Source organism: Patagioenas fasciata, unplaced genomic scaffold (genome assembly GCF_037038585.1).
Source record: "Patagioenas fasciata isolate bPatFas1 unplaced genomic scaffold, bPatFas1.hap1 Unplaced_32, whole genome shotgun sequence".
In the NCBI taxonomy this organism is placed as follows: domain Eukaryota; kingdom Metazoa; phylum Chordata; class Aves; order Columbiformes; family Columbidae; genus Patagioenas; species Patagioenas fasciata.
The window spans coordinates 707,252-727,603 of record NW_027288748.1 but is presented as its reverse complement, the minus strand read 5'-3'; the positions used below and the strand labels follow the sequence as shown (position 1 = coordinate 727,603).

The 20,352-nt window shown below is 61.8% G+C and overlaps 1 long non-coding RNA gene across 1 annotated transcript in view; it reads right to left on the bottom strand.

Annotated features, from left to right (window-relative positions):
• The window catches only part of LOC139826849 (uncharacterized), a 46,084-nt gene extending 27,111 nt beyond the window's left edge, over positions 1 to 18,973 (bottom strand). The window contains exons 1-2 of the long non-coding RNA XR_011736976.1: positions 18,922 to 18,973; positions 17,919 to 17,978 (exon numbers count right to left, since the gene is read on the bottom strand). This is a non-coding gene — a long non-coding RNA (uncharacterized lncRNA). The remainder of the gene's footprint in view (positions 1 to 17,918; positions 17,979 to 18,921) is intronic.
• Positions 18,974 to 20,352: the final 1,379 nt, after the last annotated feature.

Sequence of the window (20,352 nt, the reverse complement as noted above, 5' to 3'; positions counted from 1 at the left end):
ATGGGCCCTGGGGACAATGGGGGGTCCTGGGACGTAACAATAGGTCCTGGGGACAAGGGGGTTCCCCACAGTGTCACAATGGGCCCTGGGGACAAAGGGGATCCGCACGGTGTTACAATGGTCCCGGGGGACAGGGGGGATGCCCAGGATGTCACAATGGGCCCTGAGGACAAGGGGGGGTCCCCATGGTGTCACAATGGGTCCCCAGTGACAAGGAGGGTCCCCATGGTGTCATGATGGGTCCCAGTGACAAGGGGGTCCCCAGGATGTAACAATGGAAACTGGGGACAATGCGGGGTCCTGGGACGTCACAATGGGCCCCAGTGACATGGGGATCCCCAGGATGTCACAATGGGCCCTGGGGCAAAGGGGGGTCCTGGGATGTCACAATGGGCCCCAGTGACAAAGGGGGTCCCCTGAATGTCACAATGGGCCCTGGGGACAATGGGGGGTCCTGGGACGTCACAATGGGCCCTGGGGACAAGGAGGGATCCCCAGGATATCACAATGGGCCCTGGGGACAAAGGGGGGACCCCAGGATGTCACAATGGGCCCTGGGGACAAAGGGGGTCCCCTGGATGTCACAATGGCCTCTGGGGACAAGGAGTGTCCCCAGGATGTCACAATGGGCCCTGGGGACAAAGGGGGGTGTCGACGGTGTCAAAATGGGCCCTGGGGACAATGCGGGGTCCTGGGACGTCACAATGGGCCCCAGTGACATGGGGATCCCCAGGATGTCACAATGGGCCCTGGGGACAAAGGGGGGTCCTGGGATGTCTCAATGGGCCCCAGTGACAAAGGGGGTCCCCTGAATGTCACAATGGGCCCTGGGGACAATGGGGGGTCCTGGGACGTCACAATGGGACCTGGGGACAAGGAGGGATCCCCAGGATGTCACAATGGGCCCTGGGGACAATGGGGGGTCCTGGGACGTCACAATGGGCCCTGGGGACAAGAGGGGGTCCCCAGGATGTCACAATGGGCCCTGGGGACAATGTGGGGTCCTGGGATGTCACAATGGGCCCCAGTGACAAAGGGGGTCCCCTGAATGTTACAATAGGTCCTGAGGACAGTGGGGGGTCCTGGGACGTCACAATGGGCCCTGGGGACAAGGAGGGATCCCCAGGATGTCACAATGGGCCCTGGGGACAACGGGGGGTCCTAAGACGTCACAATGGGCCCTGGGGCCAAGCAGGGATCCCCAGGATGTCACAATGGGCCCTGGACACAATGGGGGGTCCTGGGACGTCACAATGGGCCCCGTTGACAAGGGGGCATCCCCAGGATGTCAAAATGCGCCCTGGGGCCCAGGGGGGTCCTGCGATGTCACAATGGGCCCTGGGGACAAAGGGAGTCCCCTGGATGTCACAATGGACTCTGGGGACAAAGGGGATCTCCACGGTATCAGAATGGGCCCTGGGGACAAAGGGGGGTCCTGGGATGTCACAATGAGCCCTGCGGACAAGGGTGGTACCCACGGTGTCACAATGGGCCCTGGGCACAAGGTGGGGTCCCCATAGTGTCACAATGGGTCCTGGGGACAAGTGGGGTCCCCAGGATGTGACAATGTGTCCTGGGGACAATGTGGGGTCCTGGGATGTCACAATGGGCCCCAGTGACAAAGGGGCCCCCTGAATGTCACAATGGGTCCTGGGGACAAAGAGGGGTCCCCTGAATGTCACAATGGGCCCTGGGGACAAGGGGGTGCAGTGGATGTCACAATGGGCCCTGGGGACAATGGGGGGTCCTGGGACGTCACAATGGGCCCCAGTGACAAGGGGGGGTCCCCTGAATGTCACAATGGGCCCTGGGGACAAAGAGAGGTCCCCTGAATGTCACAATGGGCCCTGGGGACAAGGGGGTGCAGTGGATGTCACAATGGGCCCTGGGGACAATGGGGGGTCCTGGAATGTCACAATGGGCCCTGGGGACAATGGGGGTCCCCAGGATGTCACAATGGGCCCTGGGGACAATGGGGTTGCCCAGGATGTCACAATGGGCCCTGGGGACAATGGGAGTCCCCAAGGTGTCAGAACGAGCCCTGGGGACAAAGTGGAATCCTGGAATGTCACAATGGCCCCCAGTGACAAAGGGGTTCCCCACGGTGTCACAATGGGCCCTGGGGACAAAAGCGGTCCCCAGGATTTCACAATAGCACTGGGGACAAAGGGGGGTCATGGGATGTCACAATGGGCCCCAGTGACAAAGAGGGTCCTCATGGTGCCACAATGGGCCCTGGGGACAAAGGGGGTCCCCAGGATGTCACAAATGGCTCTGGGGACAAGGAGGGTCCCCAGGATGTCACAATGGGCCCTGTGGACAAAGGGGGTCCCCACGGTATCAGAATGGGCCCTGGGGACAAAGGGGGGTCCCCTGAATGTCACAATGGGCCCTGGGGACAGTGGGGGGTCCTGGGACGTCACAATGGGCCCTGGGGACAAGGGGGGGTCCCCAGGATGTCACAATGGGCCCTGGGGACAAAGGGGGGTCCCCTGAATGTCACAATGGGCCCTGGGGACAGTGGGGGTCCTGGGACGTCACAATGGGCCCTGGGGACAAAGGGGGGTCCCCTGAATGTCACAATGGGCCCTGGGGACAGTGGGGGTCCTGGGACGTCACAATGGGCCCTGGGGACAAGGAGGGGTCCCCATGGTGTCACAATAGGCCCTGGGGACAAAGTGGGGTCCAAGAATGTCACAATGGGCCCTGGGGACAAAAGGGGTTGCCATGGTGCCACAATGGGCCCTGGGGTCAAAGGGGGTCCCCATGGTGCTACAATGGCCCTGGGGACAAAGGGGTACCTGGGATGTCACAATGGGTCCTGGGGACAAAGGGGGTGTCCCCATGGTGCCACAACGGGCCCTGGGAGCAAGGGGGTGGCCAGGATGTCACAATGAAGTCTTGGGACAAAGGGGTCCCCAGGATGTCACAATGGGGCCTGGGGACCAGGGGGGGTCCTGGGATGTCACAATGGGCCCCAGTGACAAAGGGGGTCCCTATGGTGCCACAATGGGCCCTGGGGACAAAGGGGGTCCCCTGGATGTCACAATGGGCCCTGGGGACAAAGGGGGTCCCCACGGTATCAGAATGGGCCCTGGGGACAAAGGGGGGTCCCCTGAATGTCACAATGGGCCCTGGGGACAATGGGGGGTCCTGGGATGAAACAATGAGCCCTGTAGACAAGGGTGGTACCCACGGTGTCACAATGGGCACTGGGCACAAGGGGGGGTCCCCATAGTGTCACAATGGGTCCTGGGGACAAGTGGGGTCCCCAGGATGTCACAATGGGCCCTGGGGACTAAGAGGGGTCCCCTGAATGTCACAATGGGCCCTGGGGACAAGGGGGGGTCCTGGGACGTAACAATAGGCCCTGAGGACAAGGGGTGGTCCCCATGATGTCACAACGGGTCTCCAGTGACAAGGGGGTCCCCAAGGTGTCACAATGGGCCCTGGGGACAATGCGGGGTCGTGGGACGTCACAATGGGCCCCAGTGACATGGGGGTCCCCAGGATGTCACAATGGGCCCTGGGGACAATGTGGGGTCCTGGGATGTCACAATGGGCCCCAGTGACAAAGGCGGTCCCCTGAATGTCACAATGGGTCCTGGGGACAATGGGGGTTCCTGGGACGTCACAATGGGCCCTGGGGACAAGGAGGGATCCCCAGGATGTCACAATGGGCCCTGGGGACAATGGGGGGTCCTGGGACGTCACAATGGGCCCTGGGGACAAGAGGGGGTCCCCAGGATGTCACAATGGGCCCTGGGGACAAAGAGGGGTCCCCTGAATGTCACAATGGGCCCTGGGGACAAGGGCGTGCCGAGGATGTCACAATGGGCCCTGGGGACAATGGGGGTCCTGGGACGTCACAATGGGCCCTGGGGACACAGAGGGGCCCTAGGACGTCACAATCAGTCCTGGGGACAAGGTGGGGTCCCCTGAGAGTCACAATGAGCCCTGGGAAGAGAGGGGGCTCCCAAGGACATCACAATGGGCCCTGGGAACAATGGGGGGTCCTGGGACGTCACAATTGGCCCTGGGGACAAGGGGGGGTACCCATAGTGTCACAATGGGTCCTGGGGAAAATGGGGTCCCCAGGATGTCACAATGGGCCCTGGGGACAATGTGGGGTCCTGGGATGTCACAATGGGCCCCAGTGACAAAGGGGGTCCCCTGAATGTTACAATAGGACCTGAGGACAGTGGGGAGTCCTGGGACGTCACAATGGGCCCTGGGAACAAGGGGGGGTCCCCATAGTGTCACAATGGGTCCTGGGGACAAGTGGGGTCCCCAGGATGTGACAATGTGTCCTGGGGACAATGTGGGGTCCTGGGATGTCACAATGGGCCCCAGTGACAAAGGGGCCACCTGAATGTCACAATGGGTCCTGGGGACAATGGGGGGTCCTGGGACGTCACAATGGGCCCTGGGGACAAGAAGGGATCCCCAGGATGTCACAATGGGCCCTGGCGACAATGGGGGGTCCTGGGACGTCACAATGGGCCCCAGTGACAAGGGGGGGTCCCCAGGATGTCACAGTGTACCCTGGGTACAAAGAGGCGTCCCCGGAATGTCACAATGGGCCCTGGGGACAAGGGGGTGCCCTGAATGTCACAATGGGCCCTGGGGACAATGGGGGGTCCTGGGATGTCACAATGGGCCCCAGTGACAAGTGGGGGTCCCCAGGATGTCACAATGGGCCCTGGGGACAAAGAGGCGTCCCCGGAATGTCACAATGGGCCCTGGGGACAAGGGGGTGCAGTGGATGTCACAATGGGCCTTGGGCCGATGGGGGGTCCTGGAATGTCACAATGGGCCCTGGGGACAATGGGAGTCCCCAAGGTGTCAGAACGAGCCCTGGGGACAAAGTGGAGTCCTGGAATGTCACAATGGCCCCCAGTGACAAAGGGGTTCCCCATGGTGTCATAATGGGCCCTGGGGACATAAGGGGTCCCCAGGATTTCACAATAGCACTGGGGACAAAGGGGGGTCATGGGATGTCACAATGGGCCCTGGGGACAAGGGAGATCCCCATGGTGTCACAATAAGCCCTGGGGACAAAGTGGGGTCCTGGGATGTCACAATGGGCCCTGGGGACAAAGGGGGGTCCTGGGATGTCACAATGGGGCCCAGTGACAAAGAGGGTCCTCATGGTGCCACAATGGGCCCTGGGGACAAAGGGGGTCCCCTGGATGTCACAATGGGCTCTGGGGACAAGGAGGGTCCCCAGGATGTCACAATGGGCCCTGGGGACAAAGAGCGTCCCCAGCATGTCACAATGGGCCCTGGGGACAAAGAGGGGTCCCCTGAATGTCACAATGGGCCCTGGGGACAATGGGGTGCAGTGGATGTCACAATGGGCCCTGGGGACAATGGGGGGTGTCCAGGATGTGAGAATGAGTCCTGAGGACAAGGGGGGGTCCCCATGGTGTCACAATGGGTCCCCAGTGACAAGGAGGGGTCCCCATGGTGTCACAATAGGTCCTGGGGACAAAGTGGGGTCCAAGAATGTCACAATGGGCCCTGGGGACAAAAGGGGTTGCCATGGTGCCACAATGGGTCCTGGGGTCAAAGGGGGTCCCCATGGTGCTACAATGGGCCCTGGGGACAAAGGGGGGTCCTGGGATGTCACAATGGGCCCTGGGGACAAGCGGGGGTCTCCATGGTGTCACAATGGGCCCCAGTGACAAAGGGGGTCCCCTGAATGTCACAATAGGTCCTGGGGACAATGGGGATCCTGGGACGTCAAAATGGGTCCTGGGGACAAGGAGGGATCCCCAGGATGTCACAATGGGCCCTAGGGACAAAGAGGGGTCCCCTGAATGTCACAATGGGCCCTGGGGACAAGGAGGGATCCCTAGGATGTCACAATGGCCCCGGGGGACAATGGGGGGTCCTGGGACGTCACAATGGGCCCTGGGGACAAGGGGGGGTCCCCAGGATGTCACAATGGAGTCCTGGGACAAAGGGGGTCCCCAGGATGTCACAATGGGGCCTGGGGACAAGGGGGTGTCCTGGGATGTCACAATGGGCCCCAGTGACAAAGGGGGTCCCTATGTTGCCACAATGGGCCATGGGGACAAAGGGGGTCCCCTGGAAGTCAGAGTGGGCTCTGGGGACAAGGAGGGTCCCCAGGATGTCACAATGGGCCCTGGGGACAAAGAGCGTCCCCAGCATGTCACAATGTGTCCTGGGGACAATGTGGGGTCCTGGGATGTCACAATGGGCCCCAGTGACAAAGGGGGTCCCCTGAATGTCACAATGGGTCCTGGGGACAATGGGGGGTCCTGGGACGTCACAATGGGACCTGGGGACAAGGGGGTCCCCAGGAACTCACAATGGGCTCTGGGGACAATGGAGGTTCCCCAGGATGTTCACAATAGGCCCTGAGGACAAGGGGTGGTCCCCATGGTGTCACAATGGGTCCCCAGTGACAAGGGGGTCCCCAAGGTGTCACAATGGGCCCTGGGAACAAGGGGGGGTCCTGGGACGTAACAATAGGCCCTAGGGACAAAGGGGGTCCCCACGGTGTTACAATGGTCCCGGGTGACAAAGGGGGATGCCCAGGATGTCACAATGGGCCCTGAGGCAAGGAGGGGTCTCCATGGTGTCACAATGGGTCCCCAGTGACAAGGAGGGTCCCCATGGTGTCACGATGCGTCCTGGGGACAAGGGGGTCCCCAGGATGTAAGAATGAACCCTGGGGACAATGGGGGGTCCTGGGACGTCACAATGGGTCCTGGGGACAAAGGGGGTCTCCAGGATGTCACAATGGGCTCTGGGGACAATGCAGGGTCCTGGGACGTCACAATGGGTCCTTAGGACAAAGAGGGGTCCCCAGGATGTCACAATGGGCCCTGGGGACAATGTGGGGTCCTGGGATGTCACAATGGGCCCCAGTGACAAAGGGGGTGCCCTGAATGTCACAATGGGCCCTGGGGACAATGGGGGGGTCTTGGGACGTCACAATGGGCCCTGGGGACAAGGAGGGATCCCCAGGATGTCACAATGGGCCCTGGGGACAATGGGGGGTCCTGGGACGTCACAATGGGCCCTGGGGACAAGAGGGGGTCCCCAGGATGTCACAATGGGCCCTGGGGACAAAGAGGTGTCCCCTGAATGTCACAATGGGCCCTGGGGACAAGGGGGTGCAGAGGATGTCACAATAGGCCCTGGGGACAATGGGGGGTCCTGGGACGTCACAATGGGCCCTGGGGACAAGGAGGGTTCCCCAGGATGTCACAATGGGCCCTGGGGACACAGAGGGGCCCTACAACATCACAATCAGCCCTGGGTACATGGGGGGATCCCCTGAAAGTCACAATGAGCCTTGGGAGTAGAGGGGGCTCCCCAGGACGTCACAATGGGCCCTGGGAACAATGGGGGTCCCTTGAAGGTCACAATGGGCCCTGGGAACAATGGTGGGTCCCCTGAATGTCAAAATGGGCCCTGGGGACAAAGGGGGGTCCGCAGGATGTCACAATGGGCACTGGGGACAAAGGGGAGGTCCCCATGGTGTCACAATGGGCCCAAGTGACAAGGAGGGTCCCCACGGTGCCACGATGGGTCCTGGGGACAAGGGGGTCCCCCAGATGTCACAATGGGCCCTGGGGACAATGGGGTTGCCCAGGATGTCACAATGGACCCTGGGGACAAAGGGGGATCCCCAGGATGTCACAATGGGCCCTGGGGACCAGGGGGGTCCTGCGATGTCACAATGGGCCCTGGGGAGAAAGGGGGTCCCCTGGATGTCACAATGGGCTCTGGGGACAAGGAGGGATCCCCAGGATGTCACAATGGGCCCTGGGGACAATGGGGGGTCCTGGGACGTCACAATGGGCCCCAGTGACAAGGGGGGGTCCCCAGGATGTCACAATGGGCCCTGAGGACAAAGAGGGGTCCCCTGAATGTCACAATGGGCCCTGGGGACAAGGGCGTGCCGAGGATGTCACAATGGGCCCTGGGGACAATGGGGGGTCCTGGAATGTCACAATGGGCACTGGGGACTATGGGGGTCCCCAGGATGTCACAATGGGCCTTGGGGACAATAGGAGGTTCTGGGATGTCACAATGGGCCCTGGGGACAATGGGGGGTGCCCAGGATGTGAAAATGAGTCCTGAGGACATGGGGGGGTCCCCATGGTGTCACAATGGGTCCCCAGTGACAAGGAGGGGTCCCCATGGTGTCACAATAGGCCCTTGGGACAATGGGGTCCCCTGAATGTCACAATGGGCCCTGGGAACAAAAGTGGTTGCCATGGTGCCACAAGGGGCCCTGGGGTCAAAGGCGGTCCCCATGGTGCTAAAATGGGCCCTGGGAGCAAGGGGGTGGCCAGGATGTCACAATGGGTCCTGGGGACAATGGGGGGTGCCCAGGATGTCACAATGGACCCTGAGGACATGGGGGGGTCCCCATGGTGCCACAATGGGCCCTGGGGACTAATGAGGTCCCCACTATGTCACAATGCGTCCTGGAGAAAAAGATGGGTCCCCAGGATGTTACAATCTGCTCTTGGTACAATGGGGTTCCTGGGATGTCACAATGGGCCCTGGGGACAATGGGGGTCCCCACGGTGCCACGATGGGTCCTGGGGACAAGGGCGTCCCCCTAGATGTCACAATGGGCCCTGGGGACAATGGGGTTGCCCAGGATGTCACAATGGACCCTGGGGACAAAGGGGGGTGGGCAGGATGTCACAATGGGCACTGGGGACAAAGGGGGGGTCCCCATGGTGTCACAATGGGTCCCCAGTGACAAGGAGGGTTCCCCATGGTGTCACAATAGGCCCTGGGGACAAAGTGGGGTCCTAGAATGTCACAATGAGCCCTGGGGACAAAGGGGGGTCCTGGGATGTCACAATGGGCCCTGGGGACAAGAGGGGATTCCTAGGATGTCACAATGGGCCCTGGGGACTAATGTGGTCCCCACGGTGTCACAATATGTCCTGGAGACAAAGAGGGGTCCCCAGGATGTCACAATGGGCCCTTGGGACAATGGGGTTCCTGGGATGTCACAATGGGTCCCCAGTGACAAAGGGGGTCCCCAGGATGTCTCAATGGGCCCTGAGAACAATGGGAGGTCCCCATGGTGTCACAAAGGGTCCCCAGTGACAAGGGAGGTCCCCACGGTGCCACGATGGGTCCTGGGGACAAGGAGGTCCCCAGGATGCCACAATGGGCCCTGGGGACAATGGGGGGTCCTGGGACGTCACAATGGGCCCCAGTGACAAAGGGGGTCCCCAGGATGTCACAATGGGCCCTGGGGACAATCTGGGGTCCTGGGACGTCACAATGGGCCCTGGGGACAAGGAGGGATCCCCAGGATGTCACAATGGGACCTGGGGACAAGGGGGTCCCCAGGACTCACAGTGGGCTCTGGGGACAATGGAGGTTCCCCAGGATGCTCACAATAGGCCCTGAGGACAAGGGGTGGTCCCCATGGTGTCACAATGGGTCCCCAGTGACAAGGGGGGTCCCCAAGTGTCACAATGGGCCCTGGGGACAATGGGGGTCCCGGGACGGAATAATAGGCCCTGGGAACAAAGGGGGGGTCCCACAGTGTCACAATGGGCCCTGGGGACAAAGCGGGTCCCCACGGTGGTACAATGGTCCAGGGGGAAAAAGGGGGATGCCCAGGATGTCACAATGGGCCCTGAGGACAAGGGGGGCTCCCCAGGGTGTCGGAATGGGTCCCCAGTGACAAGGAGGGTCCCCATGGTGTCACGATGGGTCCTGGGGACAAGGGGGTCCCCAGGATGTAAGAATGAACCCTGGGGACAATGGGGGGTCCTGGGACGTCACAATGGGCCCTGGAGACAAAGGGGGTCCCCAGATTGTCACAATGGGCCCTGGGGACAATGTGGGGTCCTGGGACGTCACAATGGGCCCCAGTGACAAAGGGGGTCCCCAGGATGTCACAATGGGCCCTGGGGACAATCTGGGGTCCTGGGACGTCACAATGGGCCCTGGGGACAAGGAGGGATCCCCAGGATGTCACAATGGGCCCTGGGGACAATGGGGGGTCCTGGGACGTCACAATGGGCCCTGGGGACAAGAGGGGGTCCCCAGGATGTCACAATGGGCCCTGGCGACAAAGAGGGGTCCCCTGAATGTCACAATGGGCCCTGGGGACAAGGGGGTGCCGAGGATGTCACAATGGGCCCTGGGGACAAGGGGGGGTTCGCAGGATGTCACAATGGGCACTGGGGACAAAGGGGAGGTCCCCATGGTGTCACAATGGGCCCAAGTGACAAGGAGGGTCCCCACGGTGCCACGATGGGTCCTGGGGACAAGGGGGTCCCCCAGATGTCACAATGGGCCCTGGGGACAATGGGGTTGCCCAGGATGTCACAATGGACCCTGGGGACAAAGGGGGATCCCCAGGATGTCACAATGGGCCCTGGGGACCAGGGGGGTCCTGCGATGTCACAATGGGCCCTGGGGAGAAAGGGGGTCCCCTGGATGTCACAATGGGCTCTGGGGACAAGGAGTGTCCCCAGGATGTCACAATGGGCCCTGGGGACAAGGAGGGATCCCCAGGATGTCACAATGGGCCCCAGTGACAAGGGGGGGTCCCCAGGATGTCACAATGGGCCCTGAGGACAAAGAGGGGTCCCCTGAATGTCACAATGGGCCCTGGGGACAAGGGCGTGCCGAGGATGTCACAATGGGCCCTGGGGACAATGGGGGGTCCTGGAATGTCACAATGGGCACTGGGGACTATGGGGGTCCCCAGGATGTCACAATGGGCCTTGGGGACAATAGGAGGTTCTGGGATGTCACAATGGGCCCTGGGGACAATGGGGGGTGCCCAGGATGTGAAAATGAGTCCTGAGGACATGGGGGGGTCCCCATGGTGTCACAATGGGTCCCCAGTGACAAGGAGGGGTCCCCATGGTGTCACAATAGGCCCTTGGGACAATGGGGTCCCCTGAATGTCACAATGGGCCCTGGGAACAAAAGTGGTTGCCATGGTGCCACAAGGGGCCCTGGGGTCAAAGGCGGTCCCCATGGTGCTAAAATGGGCCCTGGGAGCAAGGGGGTGGCCAGGATGTCACAATGGGTCCTGGGGACAATGGGGGGTGCCCAGGATGTCACAATGGACCCTGAGGACATGGGGGGGTCCCCATGGTGCCACAATGGGCCCTGGGGACTAATGAGGTCCCCACTATGTCACAATGCGTCCTGGAGAAAAAGGGGGGTCCCCAGGATGTTACAATCTGCTCTTGGCACAATGGGGTTCCTGGGATGTCACAATGGGCCCTGGGGACAATGGGGGTCCCCACGGTGCCACGATGGGTCCTGGGGACAAGGGCGTCCCCCTAGATGTCACAATGGGCCCTGGGGACAATGGGGTTGCCCAGGATGTCACAATGGACCCTGGGGACAAAGGGGGGTGGGCAGGATGTCACAATGGGCACTGGGGACAAAGGGGGGGTCCCCATGGTGTCACAATGGGTCCCCAGTGACAAGGAGGGTTCCCCATGGTGTCACAATAGGCCCTGGGGACAAAGTGGGGTCCTAGAATGTCACAATGAGCCCTGGGGACAAAGGGGGGTCCTGGGATGTCACAATGGGCCCTGGGGACAAGAGGGGATTCCTAGGATGTCACAATGGGCCCTGGGGACTAATGTGGTCCCCACGGTGTCACAATATGTCCTGGAGACAAAGAGGGGTCCCCAGGATGTCACAATGGGCCCTTGGGACAATGGGGTTCCTGGGATGTCACAATGGGTCCCCAGTGACAAAGGGGGTCCCCAGGATGTCTCAATGGGCCCTGAGAACAATGGGAGGTCCCCATGGTGTCACAAAGGGTCCCCAGTGACAAGGGAGGTCCCCACGGTGCCACGATGGGTCCTGGGGACAAGGAGGTCCCCAGGATGCCACAATGGGCCCTGGGGACAATGGGGGGTCCTGGGACGTCACAATGGGCCCCAGTGACAAAGGGGGTCCCCAGGATGTCACAATGGGCCCTGGGGACAATCTGGGGTCCTGGGACGTCACAATGGGCCCTGGGGACAAGGAGGGATCCCCAGGATGTCACAATGGGACCTGGGGACAAGGGGGTCCCCAGGACTCACAGTGGGCTCTGGGGACAATGGAGGTTCCCCAGGATGCTCACAATAGGCCCTGAGGACAAGGGGTGGTCCCCATGGTGTCACAATGGGTCCCCACTGACAAGGGGGGTCCCCAAGTGTCACAATGGGCCCTGGGGACAATGGGGGTCCCGGGACGGAATAATAGGCCCTGGGAACAAAGGGGGGGTCCCACAGTGTCACAATGGGCCCTGGGGACAAAGCGGGTCCCCACGGTGTTACAATGGTCCAGGGGGAAAAAGGGGGATGCCCAGGATGTCACAATGGGCCCTGAGGACAAGGGGGTTCCCCAGGGTGTCGGAATGGGTCCCCAGTGACAAGGAGGGTCCCCATGGTGTCACGATGGGTCCTGGGGACAAGGGGGTCCCCAGGATGTAAGAATGAACCCTGGGGACAATGGGGGGTACTAGGACGTCACAATGGGCCCTGGAGACAAAGGGGGTCCCCAGATTGTCACAATGGGCCCTGGGGACAATGTGGGGTCCTGGGACGTCACAATGGGCCCCAGTGACAAAGGGGGTCCCCAGGATGTCACAATGGGCCCTGGGGACAATCTGGGGTCCTGGGACGTCACAATGGGCCCTGGGGACAAGGAGGGATCCCCAGGATGTCACAATGGGCCCTGGGGACAATGGGGGGTCCTGGGACGTCACAATGGGCCCTGGGGACAAGAGGGGGTCCCCAGGATGTCACAATGGGCCCTGGGGACAAAGAGGGGTCCCCTGAATGTCACAATGGGCCCTGGGGACAAGGGGGTGCCGAGGATGTCACAATGGGCCCTGGGGACAAGGGGGGGTCCCCAGGATGTCACAATGGGCCCTGGGTACAAAGAGGGGTCTCTAAAGTGTCACAATGGGCCCTGGGGACACAGAGGGGCCCTAGGACGTCACAATCAGCCCTGGGGACAAGGGGGAGGTCCCCTGAAAGTCACAATGAGCCCTGGGAACAGAGGGGGTCCCCAGGACGTCACAATGGGCCCTAGGAACAATGGGGGTCCCTTGAAGGTCACAATGGGCCCTGGGGACAATGGTGGGTGTCCTGAATGTCAAAATGGGCCCTGGGGACAAAGGGGGGGTCCGCAGGATGTCACAATGGGCACTGGGGACAAAGGGGGAGTCCCCATGGTGTCACAATGGGCCCAAGTGACAAGGAGGGCACCCACGGTGCCACGATGGGTCCTGGGGACAAGGTGGTCCCCCAGATGTCACATTGGGCCCTGGGGACATTGGGGTTGCCCAGGATGTCACAATGGGCCCTGGGGACAATGGTGGGTCCCCTGAATGTCAAAATGGGCCCTGGGGACAAAGGGGGGTAGCAGGATGTCACAATGGGTACTGGGGACAAAGGGGGCGTCCCCATGGTGTCACAATGGGCCCTGGGGACAAAGGGGGATCCCCAGGATGTCACAATGGGCCCTGGGGACAATGGGAGTCCCCAAGGTGTCAGAACGAGCCCTGGGGACAAAGTGGAATCCTGGGATGTCACAATGGCCCCCAGTGACAAAGGGGTTCCCCATGGTGCCACAATGGGCCCTGGGCACAAAGGGGGTCCCCAGGATTTCACAATAGCACTGGGGACAAAGGGGGGTCATGGGATGTCACAATGGGCCCTGGGGACAAGGGAGGTCCCCATGGTGTCACAATAAGCCCTGGGGACAAAGTGGGGTCCTGGGATGTCACAATGGGCCCCAGTGACAAAGGGGGTCCCCATGGTGCCACAATGGGCCGTGGGGACAAAAGGGGTCCCCAGGATGTCACAATGGGCCCTGGGGACCAGGGGGGGTCCTGCGATGTCACAATGGGCCCTGGGGACAAAGGGGGTCCCCTGGATGTCACAATGGGCTCTGGGGACAAGGGTGGCACCCACGGTGTCACAATGGGCCCTGGGAACAAGGCGGGGTGCCCATAGTGTCACAATGGGTCCTGGGGACAAGTGGGGTCCCCAGGATGTCACAATGGGCCCTGAGGACAATGTGGGGTCCTGGGATGTCACAATGGGCCCCAGTGACAAAGGGGGTGCCCTGAATGTCACAATGGGTCCTGAAGACAATGGGGGGTCCTGGGACGTCACAATGGGCCCTGGGGACAAGGAGGGATCCCCAGGATGTCACAATGGGCCCTGGGGACAAGGGGGGGTCCCCAGGATGTCACAATGTGCCCTGGGTACAAAGAGGCGTCCCCTGAATGTCGCAATGGGCCCTGGGGACAAGGGGGGGTCCTGGGATGTCACAATGGGCCCTGGGGCCAAACAGGGATCCCCAGGATGTCACAATGGGCCCTGGGGACAATGGGGGGTCCTGGGACGTCACAATGGGCCCCAGTAATAAGGGGGTATCCCCAGGATGTCATAATGGGCCCTGGGGACCAGGGGGGTCCTTCGATGTCACAATGGGCCCTGGGGACAAAGGGGGTCCCCTGGATGTCACAATGGGCCCTGGGGACAAAGGGGGGTCCTGGGATGTCTCAATGAGCCCTGCGGACAAGGGTGGTACCCACGGTGTCACAATGGGCCCTGGGAACAAGGGGGGGACCCCATAGTGTCACAATGGGTCCTGGGGACAATGTGGGGTCCTGGGATGTCACAATGGGCCCCAGTGACAAAGGGGCCCTCTGAATGTCACAATGGGTCCTGGGGAAAATGGGGGGTCCTGGGACGTCACAATGGGCCCTGGGGACAAGGAGGGATCCCCAGGATGTCACAATGGGCCCTGGGGACAAAGAGGCGTCCCCGGAATGTCACAATGGGCCCTGGGGACAAAGAGGAGTCCCCTGAATGTCACAATGGACCCTGGGGACAATGGGGGATCCTGGGACGTCACAATGGGCCCCAGTGACAAGGGGGGGTCCCCAGGATGTCACAATGTGCCCTGGGGACAAAGAGGCGTCCCCGGAATGTCACAATGGGCCCTGGGGACAAGGGGGTGCCCTGAATGTTGCAATGGGCCCTGGGGACAATGGGGAGTCCTAAGACGTCACAATGGGCCCTGGGGACAAGGAGGGATCCTGGGACGTCACAATGGGCCCCAGTGACAAGGGGGGGTCCCCAGGATGTCACAATGGGCCCTGGGGACAAAGAGGGGTCCCCTGAATGTCACAATGGGCCCTGGGGACAAGGGGGTGCAGTGGATGTTACAATGGGCCCTGGGGACAATTGGGGGTGTCCAGGATGTGAGAATGAGTCCTGAGGACAAGGGGGGGTCCCCATGGTGTCACAATGGGTCCCCAGTGACAAGGAGGGGTCCCCATGGTGTCACAATAGGCCCTGGGGACAAAGTGGGGTCCAAGAATGTCACAATGGGCCCTGGGGACAAAAGGGGTTGCCATGGTGCCACAATGGGCCCTGGGGTCAAAGGGGGGTCCTGGGATGTCACAATGGGCCCTGGGGACAAAGGGGGTGTCCCCATGGTGCCACAACGGGCCCTGGGAGCAAGGGGGTGGCCAGGATGTCACAATGGGTCCTGGGGAAAATGGGGGGTGCCCAGGATGTCACAATGGACCCTGAGGACAAGCGGGGGTCTCCATGGTGTCACAATGGGCCCCAGTGACAAAGGGGGTCCCCTGAATGTCACAATAGGTCCTGGGGACAATGGGGGGTCCTGGGACGTCACAATGGGCCCTGGGGACAAGGAGGGATCCCCAGGATGTCAGAATGGGCCCTGGGGACAATGGGGGGTCCTGGGACGTCACAATGGGCCCTGGGAAGAAGGGGGGGTCCCCAGGATGTCACAATGGGCCCTGGGGACAAGGGGGTGCCGAGGATGTCACAATGGGCTCTGGGGACAATGGGGGGTCCTGGGCTGTCACAATGGACCCTGAGGACAAGGGGGGTCCCCAGGATGTCACAATGGGCCCTGGGGACAAAGGGGGTCCCCACGGTATCAGAATGGGCCCTGGGGACAAGGGGGGTCCCCTGAATGTCACAATGGGCCCTGGGGACAATGGGGGGTCCTGGGATGTCACAATGAGCCCTGCAGACAAGGGTGGTACCCACAGTGTCACAATGGGCCCTGGGCACAAGGGGGGGTCCCCATAGTGTCACAATGGACCCTGGGGACAAGGGGGTGCCGAGGATGTCACAATGGGCCCTGGGGACAATGGGGGGTCCTGGGACCGCACAATGGGCCCTGAGGACAATGGTGGGTCCCCTGAATGTCAAAATGGGCCCTGGGGACAAAGGGGGGTCCGCAGGATGTCACAATGGGCACTGGGGACAAAGGGGGGGTCCCCAGGATGTCACAATGGGCCCTGGGGACAATGTGGGGTCCTGGGATTTCACAATGGGCCCCAGTGACAAAGGGGGTCCCCTGAATGTCACAATGGGTCCTGGGGACAATGGGGGGTCCTGGGACGTCACAATGGGCCCTGGGGACAAGGGGGGGTCCCCAGGATGTCACAATGGGCCCTGGGGACAAAGAGGGGTCCCCTGAATGTCACAATGGGCCCTGGGGACAGGGGGGTGCAGTGGATGTCACAATGGGCCCTGGGGACAATGGGGGGTCCTAAGACGTCACAATGAACCCTGGGGACAACGGGGGGTCCTGGGACGTCACAATGGGCCCCAGTGACAAGGGGCGGTCCCCAGGATGTCACAATGGGCCCTGGGGACAAAGAGGAGTCCCCTGAATGTCACAATGGGCCCTGGGGACAATGGGGGTCCCCAGGATGTCACAATGGGCCCTGGGGACAATAGGAGGTTCTGGGATGTCACAATGGGCCCTTGGGGTTTAGAAGTCAGGTCTAAGAGTGCAGCGTTTGGGGTGCAGGGGCTTGGGGGGAAATTTAAGGTTGCAGAGTGTGGGGTGCACAGGACTGGGGCACAGGATTTGGGGGTGCGGGGTTTCAGGGTTCAGGATTTGGAGGTGTGGAGTTTTGGGGTGCAGGGGTTGGGAGTGCAGGGTGGTGGGGGTGAGAGATTTGGGTGCAGGATTTGGGGGTGCAGAGTCTTGGGAGGCAAGGATCCGGGGCTGCAGGATTTGGGGGTTCAGTGTTTAGGGCAGCACAATCTTGGGGTGCAGGGGTTTGCAGTGAAAGGTTTGGTAGGCAGGATTTGGGGTGCAGGATTCTGGGGTGCTGGGTTTGGGGTACAGGATTTGGTGTTGCAGGGATGGGGTTGAAGGGCTTGGGTTGCCAGGCCTTTGAGGTGCAGGATTTGGAGGTGCAGGGTTTGGGAGGGAATTCTTTGGGGTACAGGGTTTGGGGGCAGGTTTAGGGGTGGAGGATATAGGACGGAAAGATTTGGGAATGCAGGGTTTGGGGTGCAGGTTTCGGGGTTCAGGAAGGTAGGGAGGGCAGGATTAGGGGGTGCAAGGTTTCAGTTGTAGGGTTTAGGGGTGCAGAGTTTGGTAGGGCCGAATTTGGGGGTGCAGGATCTGGGGTGCAGGGTTTGGGAAGACAGGATCGGGGGTGGAGGATTTGGGGATGCAGGATTGAGGGGCAGGGTTTTGGTGCAGGGCTTGGGGTCAGGATCTGGGGTGCAGGTTTGGGAAGAGTATTTTGGGGTGCAGGATTTTGGGTGCCGTGTCTGCGGGGCAGGTTTGGGGTGATCACTGCTGATCCGCACACACTCTCTCTCTCTGTCCCCATTGTCCCCAATGCCCCCTTACCTGTCTCACCTCCCTCTCCAGCTCCGCTCCCACCCCCCCAATCCCCCTCAGCGGGGCCAGCCCGGGGTGCAGCTGCTGCAACGGCTCCTCCTCTGCATTCATTAACAATTAACACCCTCAGCAGCGCTAATTAACACCCCCCCCACCCCCCCGTATCCCCGCTGCCCCCTAATTACCCCCTAATTCGCGCTAATCACCCCTAATTCCCCCTCATTACTCACCCAGCAGCCCCTCGATGTCCGCAGCCGCCATCTTGCCCCGCCGGGAGGGCCACAAACCACCTCAAAATTGACCCAAAATAGCGCTTTTTCAACCCAAAACCCTCCCGCTGAGGCTCCCCGAGCTGTGTCCCCAAAGCCCCCGCTGTTGTCACCTCGGGAAAAGCGCGAAAAAAGCGGCCCCGGGGGTCCCCGCGCTTCGCTTCGCGCTCTGAGGGAAAGCGCGGGAAAACGAGCGGAGACGGAAAGAGCCGAGCGCAGCCGAATGGGCCCGAGCGGAGCCGAATGGGCCCGAGCGGAGCCGAACGGCGCCCGAGCGGAGCCGAACGGCGCCCGAGCGGAGCCGAGCGGCGCCCGAGCGGAGCCGAGCGGCGCCCGAGTCCCGGCCGGGGCCGAACGCACCCGAAGGGACCCGAAGTCTTCCCGAAGGGGTCCGAGTGGAGCCGAACGCACCCGAACGCACCCGAAGGGGCCGAACGCACCCGAAGGGACCCGAAGTCTTCCCGAAGGGGTCCGAGTGGAGCCGAACGCACCCGAAGGGACCCGAACCCACCCGAAGGGGCCCGAGTGGAGCCGAACAAACCCGAAGGGACCCGAACCCACCCGAAGGGACCCGAACCCACCCGAAGGGACCCGAACGCACCCGAAGGGACCCGAACGCACCCGAAGGGAGCCGAACGCACCCGAAGGGACCCGAACGCACCCGAAGGGGTCCGAGTGGAGCCGAACGCACCCGAAGGGACCCGAACGCACCCGAAGGGACCCGAAGTCTCCCCGAAGGGGCCCGAACCCACCCGAAGGGGCCCGAAGTCTCCCCGAAGGGACCCGAAGTCTCCCCGAAGGGACCCGAAGTCTCCCCGAAGGGACCCGAACCCACCCGAAAGTGCCCCAAAAGGCGCCAAACTCCCAAATCCCCCCCTTTTTACCCCAAAACCCGTGTTCCGCTCCCCCCCCGGCCCCTCCTCTTCCTCCCCCCGCCCCCTTTCTTCCCCTTTTCCCGCCTCACGATCGTTTCCCGCCGCGGCGGTGGCTGCGAGCGAGGCCACGCCCCCTTCCTCAGGCGGCGGCCAATGGGAAGCGGGGGGGGTGCGTGGCCACGCCCACTGTGCGTGGCGTGCGCGGAGGCGGCTCCGAGAGGAGCCGAAGATACACGAAGGGAGCCGAAGATACACGAAGGGAGCCGAAGGGACCCGAGGGGACCCGAAGGGACCCGAACGCACCCGAAGGGACCCGAACGCACCCGAAGGGACCCGAGTGGGGCCCGAACGTACCCGAGGGGACCCGAAGGCACCCGAAGGCACCCAAAGGGACCCGAACGCACCCGAAGGGACCCGAACGCACCCGAAGGGACCCGAGTGGGACCCGAACACACCCGAAGGGACCCGAAGGGACCCGAGTGGGGCCCGCACTCACCCGAAGGGACCCGAAGGGACCCGAACACACTTAGGGGGCTCCATGAGTCACTTATGGGTCACTATGGGGCACTCCTGGGTCCCTAAGGGGGAAATTATGGGGGTCTATGGGGAGTTCAGGAGGGACCCAGGAGTACCCCAAGGGACCCAGGAGTGCCCCAAAGGACCCAGGAGTTCAGGAGGGACCCAGGAGTGCCCCAAAGGACCCAGGAGTTCAGGAGGGACCCAGGAGTGCCCCAAAGGACCCAGGAGTACCCAAATGTGTTGTGTTTTGTTTTTTCTCTCTTGTTTATGTCCTCTTTTACCTGAAATGGGACAATGGGGGCAATGGGGGGCAATGGGGTCAATGGGGGGCAATGGGGTCAGTGGGGGGCAATGGGGTCAGTGGGGGGCAATGGGGGACAATGGGGGACAATGGGGGCAGTGGGTACAATGGGGGCAATGGGGGGCAATGGGGGCAATGGGGGGCAATGGGGGGCAATGGGGGGCAATGGGGGGCAATGGGGGCAGTGGGGGGCAATGGGACAATGGGGGGCAATGGGGTCAATGGGGGCAATGGGAGTCAATGCGGTCAATGGGGGCAATGGGAGTCAATGGGGGGCAATGGGGATCAATGGGTCAACGGGGTCAATGGGGGTCAATGGGGGTCAATGGGTCAATGGGGGCAATGGGGGCAATGGGGATCAATGGGGGGCAATGGGGGGCAATGGGGATCAATGGTGATCAATGGGGGGCAATGGGGGTCAATGGGGGGTCAATGAAGTCAATGACTCAATGGGGGTCAATGGGGATCAATGGGTCAATGGGGTCAGTGGGGTCAATGGGAGTCAATGGGGTCAATGGGGGTCAATGGGGTCAATGGGGATCAATGGGTCAATGGGAGTCAATGGGGTCAATGGGTCAATGGGGTCAATGGGGATCAATGGGTCAATGGGGTCAATGGGTCAATAGGGATCAATGGGGGGCAATGGGGATCAATGGGTCAATGGGGTCAATGGGGTCAATGGGTCAATGGGGGTCAATCG